At 35.3% G+C, this 7,763-nt stretch overlaps 1 long non-coding RNA gene across 2 annotated transcripts; it reads left to right on the forward strand.

Annotated features, from left to right (window-relative positions):
• Window positions 1–2,706: 2,706 nt before the first annotated feature.
• Window positions 2,707–6,530, forward strand: LOC126725208 (uncharacterized). Of its 2 annotated transcripts, XR_007655354.1 has the most exons (3): window positions 2,707–2,781; window positions 4,559–4,657; window positions 6,033–6,530. It is a non-coding gene; the product is annotated as an uncharacterized LOC126725208 (long non-coding RNA). The 2 variants fall into 2 exon arrangements; XR_007655353.1 differs by lacking the exon at window positions 2,707–2,781 and having other exon boundaries at window positions 4,199–4,657.
• Window positions 6,531–7,763: the final 1,233 nt, after the last annotated feature.

Here is a 7,763-nt window from a genome sequence, read left to right on the forward strand (position 1 = left end):
ATCTTAAAAACTGAAACAAAATTTCAATGAAACTTTCATGATATTATAAGGCTAACATAAAATAGTACATTATAAGGTTAATAAAAAATAGTACTGTAAGAACCAAGTACAGGAACTCTGGGCCTTAGATCCCTTGGGCTCACAATTTATTTGTAGTGGGTTTAAGGATTTCCTACAATGGGTCGTTCTCGGCAGAGAGACTCAAAGCAACACTCAGTTGAAAAGCTCTCTCCTTCACTATTTTCTCTCAATTTTTCTGAACCCCTTCTTCTCCCAACTTTCCTCTATTTATAGCCAAGGTTAGTGGGGAGACCATGATTATATTCATCGTTACACTACAAAAAAATCGTCCTGTCCCAGCGTTTTTTTCCCGGCGTTTTTACAAACCGCCGTAATAGATAAGCTTATACCAGCGCTTTTTGTCGGCGCTTTACAAAGCGCTGCCATAGGAGGCCTATAGCGGCGTTTTTCAAAAACGCTGGTATAGGATGCCCAAAAGCGCTGGGATAGGGTTACTGATTTCCATTATGGAGAATGAGAAAGACCTGTCCCAGCGCTTATAAAAGCGCTGGGACAGGTCTTTCTCATTCCCTTATGAGAACGACCTATCCCAGCGCTTTTAAAAGCGCTGGGACAGGTCTTTCTCATTCCCTTATAAGAATGAGCTGTCCCAGCGCTTTTAAAAGCGCTGGGACAGGTCTCTCCATTTCCATATGGAGAATGAGCTGTCCCAGCGCTTTTAAAAGCGCTGGGACAGGTCTTTCTCATTCCCTTATAAGAATGACGTGTCCCAGCGCTTTTAAAAGCGCTGGGACAGCTCATTCTCCATATGGAAATGGAGAGACCTGTCCCAACGCTTTTAAAAGCGCTGGGACAGGTCTCTCCGTTCCCTTATGAAAAGAGGCCTGTCCCAGCGCTTTTAAAAGCGCTGGAATAGGGTCCACCTATTCCAGCGCTTCTAAAAGCGCTGGGACAGGCCTCTCCAAAACGCTGGGATAGGTCCCTCGTACCACTTAAAAATTTTCAGACTTCCCACTTATTTTTTTCACCTTCCCACAACTTTGGCCTCTCGTTTTTGGTTTCCCTCTTCTTTGCTTCAGATGTTTTCCTCTCACCCACATTTTCTCTCCCTCTCCCTCTCCCTCTCTCTCTTCCTTAACCCATTTCCCCTCCTCCTCTCTTCTTCTTTACTCAAAACCCACCATTTTTTTTCCAAAATTTCAAACACAAAAATATTACCCAAAACCACAAACCCTACCCAAAGCAAGGTAAGTCTCTCTAGCTCTCATTTCTATTTTGTAGCAATATTTGTATATATATTTTTTTGTTAAATTTCTGGTTTTTTATTTTTGATTTTGGTTGAAGTTTGGTTTGGGTTATGTGTATATTTTTGTGTAACTGTTGGTTGATTGTATGGGTTTTAATTTTGGTTTTGGTTAAATTTTAGTTCATTTTGTGGCTTTTCATTTTTGATTTTGGTTAAAGTTTGCTTTATTTTGGAGGAAATGTAGGTGGCAGTAGTGCTAACAAAAATTTTCTCTAAGGTTTACATCAGAAATCGTTAATCTGCCTCTGTACAAAGCAAGGTAAGTCTCTCTAGCTCTCATTTCTATTTTGTAGCAATATTTGTATATATATTTGTTGTTAAATTTCTGGTTTTTTATTTTTGATTTTGGTTGAAGTTTGGTTTGGGTTATGTGTATATTTTTGTGTAACTGTTGGTTGATTGTATGGGTTTTAATTTTGGTTTTGGTTAAAGTTTAGTTCATTTTGTGGCTTTTTATTTTTGATTTTGGTTAAAGTTTGCTTTATTTTGGAAGAACTGTAGGTGGCAGTAGTGCTAACAAAAAATTTCTCTAAGGTTTACATTAGAAATCGTTAATCTGCCTCTGTACAAAGCAAGGTAAGTCTCTCTAGCTCTCATTTCTATTTTGTAGCAATATTTGTATATATATTTGTTGTTAAATTTCTGGTTTTTTATTTTTGATTTTGGTTGAAGTTTGGTTTGGATTATGTGTATATTTTTGTGTAACTATTGGTTGATTGTGTGGGTTTTAGTTTTGGTTTTGGTTAAAGTTTAGTTCATTTTGTGGCTTTTTATTTTTTATTTTGGTTAAAGTTTGCTCTATTTTGGAGGAACTGTAGATGGCAGTAGTGCTAACAAAAATTTTCTCTAAGGTTTACATCAAAAATCGTTAATCTGCCTCTGTACATTTTTTTTTTTTTTTAATTTCGATTCTCTGATATAAGGAAATTGGTATAACTTAAAATATTTCATCTATCTGATTATTACACTTAAAATCATTACCCTGTTGCTTGAAATCGTGTAGTTGGTAGTCATTTTCCCTTGCAAATATTGTCTTGATGGTGGCTTTGGTTGCTTGGCTCTACCTTGCAGATCTATTTGAGCCTTGTTTAGGGGCATTATGAGGCAATATGACAGCTGCAAATGCACTGGTGGAAACATATTATCTCTATTTAACTTATTATCCTCATTGTTTGTTAACCATCCTTTGTGTGATTATTGTTATTAATCCTCGAAAAACATATTTAATCTGGACTGGTTGATACTATGTTATAAGACTGCTATGTTAATCATTAGGAGATAGATTGTTGCATAATTTTCTGCAAATAATTTTAATTTTGAGATTGCTTTATACTGAAACACAGGGCATGCTTTTATTTCTTACTTGGCAACTGTAGTTTATATTTGCTATGTTGTATTGTAGGCTATTTATGTGGCTGAAAGAGTTGCTGATGAGTGTTGTGAACCTTCACCAGGTTAGGATGGTTCTTTGGTTGGTTATCAAGTCTGTCTTGATAGTGCAAGGTGTTTATATGCCTGCTTCACTAATTGTTTTTTAATGGTGCTTATAATATCAGAGGCATCATCTTATATTGCTTTGACTGCATTTTGTTGTTATTTTCTCAGTATTCTATAGTTTGACACAATCCATTTCACTTATCTTAAATCTTTTTCAAAGACATACAGTTTTGGAGTTCAGTTGTGATTTCAAATCCTGCCTTATGTGTCTTTCTTTTTGGGTTTTTCTTTTGTTAGTAATCTGATGTTGGCGTGTTTGGCTGAGATGTTCTTTATAGTATATAGAATCAAGTGTTTGATGTTTTGTTTGGTGTGGGTATATAAACTAGCAGAGAGAGTTACTGATCACCATCAGTATACTTAGGACTAAACTGAAGTAGTAATCATGTTAGCAGTGCCAATTAAAATGTACCTTTCAGGTTATATATATATATATATATATGTCAACTGTATCACTTATATTTGCTTTAATTTTGTGATCTCAGGAGTGAAAAAACAAAGCTTCTTTTTTGTACCACGGGCATTCTTCTTAGAAAATTTGCCGTATGCCCTTCTGTCTGATTGGGTGATATTACTGAATCTATTGTAATCTCTTTGGTACTCATGCTGATTTTTGATTTCATATCAGATCTAAATTTTGATTGTCAAGTTGTTACCTATCCAAAAAAAATAAAATTATTGTTATGTTGTGATGGTGGTTGTTTTCGTTCTAGTACTATAATTTTTCATGTCTATAAATTGTGTAGATGCTTGAAATGCTTTACTTCACGAACTCTTACCGATCTATTAATGGCAACCTAGCTATTTTAAATTCTCATTCTTTTTTCTGACGTATTTCTCTCTCTCTCTTCCCCCCCCCCCCCCAATTTTAGTGGATAAATCACAAGTCACTAATCTTTCTCTTTGTCATTCGTTTTTCTTGCTGCAACCTTAAAAATCTAGTATGTTTAAGGGGTATTAAATATCATTCAAAGTGGAGTGAACATAACATTTATTTAAGATACTTCTTTGATTAAGATAAAAAGAAAAGCATATACTTGAAATGCCACTCCACTTTTTTTTTTTAATGATTAAATGTCATTTAGAATATACTATTTTCTTTCATTTTAATTAAAGGATTATCCTAAATTAATTAATTGGTATAAGACTTAGTTTAGTTAAGTTGGTTGTGTTTCATACATTACCTTTAATGATACATAATAATTATTTCACCAAATTGTTTCAGATTAATGAATTTCTTGTGATTACAGCCATTATTAGTATAGTTTAAAGCAGTCTTTAGAAGTGACTGCAGTCACTTCTAAAGACTATAGAAAAGTGGTCTATCATATTGAGAAATAAATAGGCAACAAATATCAATAAATCTTAGAACAAATTACATTTTAAACCCTATACTTTAGAGGTGGTTCAAATTAAGGGGTGAAATTTTTTAGCATGTGTGTTTGTGTGTTGTTGCCTTATCTTGTCTTTTGGATTCATAATGAGCTGTTGAGGGTTCAGGCTAAAGCTTCCCTTTCCCACAATGATTTAAATTTTGTTTTTATGTTTTTTAATTTGTTAAAATTGATATGCTATTCTCTTAAGATATAGATAAAGATTTAGAAAGAGAACTTGTAACCTACTGGTTGTTGAATAGAATAAATCATGACAGTATGAGTATCAGATTACTAGCTAGTTCTTATTGACAATTTATTTTTACCTCTAATACATACATATATTTGATTAACTCTGCAGACTAACATTACAGCCATAGATAAAACAGTAACGGTTGTGTTGGATATTGAGAGACTTGCACAATCCTCAGACAGAGGTTGGGGGAGCCCAAAAGTGACTGTGAGTAGCAAATCCCCTACATTGAAATCTTCACTACTCAACTTGCATGAACTATAATTCAACAACTACTCTCTCACCTCTATTGTTTTAATCACATACCTTGTGCTTTAAGATTGGTTTAATTACAAACCTTTTTTTTTTTTAATCCATATGCTATTAACAATAATTAATAGAGGTGTGTCACATAAATGCCATGTGACTTATAAAAGTTATAAACCAATAATGGCCAACATAATACGTCTTGAATAAAGTTTAGCACTCTTGTACTATCATCATTGTGTTATTTTAGTTTAATTTTTTTTTATAATGACAATACTTGATCCATTATATTTTCCAATTAGGAATTGCTGAAGCTTATAGTTTAAATTATTTAGAATTTATGAATGAACGCTTATACTATATGTGTTCAAAATTTCAAATTACTATATGTGTTCAAAATTTTAAATTAACTATCTCTTGAAGAATATTATTGGACTTCTTCTATTTCTATGATATTATTGGAATTATATTCACTTAAGTATTTAAAATCATTTGAACTAAACAAAACATTAAACTGTTTACTACTAAACCTAGGACTCTTTAGTCTTTGCTTATAAGTTAGACACAGAAGTCTCATATAATGGTTTTTGTGTTATGAAATTGTATGATAAATTTCCCTTCTTCCATCACAAAATTTTGGAAAGCTTGAACTACAATTTAATTAAGGTGAAAATACATAAGTGAGTTTATGTTTATCCACATTTGTTTTTAGGATTCCCTATGAGTTTGGATTATTGGAATGACATGTGTTCATCTTAGCATCAATTATTTGATAATTATGAATTTGTGTGTTTGAAGTTCTATTAATTGTGTGTGACATATAGAAACTTTACCCTAGGTTGGGTAGGTTTTTTAATAAATTACAATTTATTTCTCTCTGTTTCTTAAAATTAGTGATTTGCTTTTATTTCTCTATTGAAATTATAGAGATTATTGGTGTTTGCTTTGTTTTGCACGTTCTGTTTCATGCCCAAAACCATGTTGTGCCTTATGGAATGTTGGAAAGGGGTGGGTTGGAAAAGGAAAGGGTAGCTTTGTTGCACAATTGTCCCACTGTGTTTGATGTGGTGCATTTGGAATGAGGGAAGTACACATGAAGTGATTTGAAGAGATGTTTAAAAATTTTAGGGGATATTGGATACTATATGTTTAAATATGCTACCATTATTTAGGTTTGAATGCATGTAGTGGAAGCATGAGAACTAAGTTTATATTGAAAGTAAGCTCATTAATACATAAAATGATCTTGCGCATTGCGCAGGTTAAAAGCTAGTAGGATTAATTTACGTCATTTAAGTTATCATAGTAGTGAGCAATGGCCATTTCTCTTTTGCAGGAGTGGCAGCTTGTTTGAAGTTTACATTCTTCTTTCCGTGGGCAAACACTGGGATTGCTAAAGGGTGAGTAAGATCTACTTCTTAATTCCCTTAAATTGTAAAATAATGTGGTGGGTTGTTGTTTAGGAGCAAGCAGGTGGCTTGCATGGAGAGAAAAGGTGGAATATATTGGGAGTGTTGTTTGTTTTGTGAATGTTAACATATTGTTGTTCAATTTGTTGTCAATTTCTTGTATTTTGTCTAAGTAAATACATATAGTATGCTATGGTGGGTGGTAGTTGGAGAGAAAAGGTGGAGTATTTTCTATTAGGAGTATTGTTTGTTTTGTGACTTATATTTTTGAAACTCAATGTGCAATGGTGAAATTGTAGTGTAGGTGCGCCTCATAACATCCTAGACACTTGGGATGTTTTATTTTGTGTATATATAACATTCTAGACATTTGGGATGTAATTATAGATATGGTGTAATTAAATATATTTAGTTTCTTGGTTTAATGTGTTATTGTATTTGCTATTGGAAAATATGAATTGTGGTTCATTACTGTTGCTATAAAATAGGTATTGGAAAATATGTATTGTAGGTACATTACAGGTGCTCAAAAAATATAAATTTTTTTTTTTTAAAAAAATGACCTATCCCAGCGCTTTGAAAACTGCTGGAATAGGGTTTGGAAATTTTTTTTTTTTTAAAAATGACCTATCCCAGCGCTTTTGAGAGCGCTGGAATAGGTACCGCCTATGCCAGCGCTTTTGAAAGCGCTGGTATAGGCCTTTTAAATTTTATTCATCCATGACCTATACCAGCGCTTTTAGAAGCGCTGGCATAGGTACAACCTATGCCAACGCTTTCAAAAGCGCTGGCACAAGTAGTAAAAACGCTGGTATAGGTTATATTCACATTTTCATAAAGGCTGTCCCAACACAAGTAAAAACGCCGGAACAGGGTTTGAAAGCGCCGGGACCTATCCCAGCGCTTTTCAAAAGTGCTGGTACAGGTCCGCGTGACCCTATCCCCACACTCAAAAGCCAGCGGTTTGAAGCGCCGGGAAAAAAAACGCCGGGATAGGAATTTTGACCCTATCCCAGCGCTTTTTAGGGCTATCCCAGCGGTTTTGAAAACGCTGGGATAGCCCCATTTTTTTGTAGTGTTAGTGCTATTGAAGGTCCAGTATTATCTGGTTAAAGTGGTTGTTTTAGGTGGAAGGGCGGTGCAGCATTTATGATCTTGGAACTTGGCTCCATTTTCACCGATTGTGTTCGGCAACTCACGTTCCCGTGCATATCATGACCTTCCCGGGTATTGACTCATGCGCTCTACCGGGAAATGTTAACCGGTCAACCCCGGGAGCTTAATAACCAAAACTTGTTTTTGGCCCTAAGGCAGTTTTAAGAAGGGCATAAGGTAACTGGAACTATCTGCTGGGCCTGCGCCCAAGGCTGGTATGGGCTTGGGCCCAGGGCCTAGATGGGTCTGGGCCCAAGGCCTGTATGGGCTTTGGGAGCTCGGTGCCGTACAATAGCCCCCCCTTGATTCATACTCGGTCGCCGAGGAGAATCAAGGAGCTGCCTGGGTTTCTTGACCTCGGGAATCTTATAGTCTGGGACTTCTGGCTGTCATTTCTCATTAATAGCCATCTCAAAAGACGCGCCGTTTCGCGGCGCCAGGCGCAGTCGTCATTATTGCCTGACGGTTCGTGAACCGAAGCGGTGCGCAAATCGGTTACGCTT

This window comes from Quercus robur, chromosome 5, assembly GCF_932294415.1.
Source record: "Quercus robur chromosome 5, dhQueRobu3.1, whole genome shotgun sequence".
NCBI classification, from domain to species: Eukaryota; Viridiplantae; Streptophyta; class Magnoliopsida; order Fagales; family Fagaceae; genus Quercus; species Quercus robur.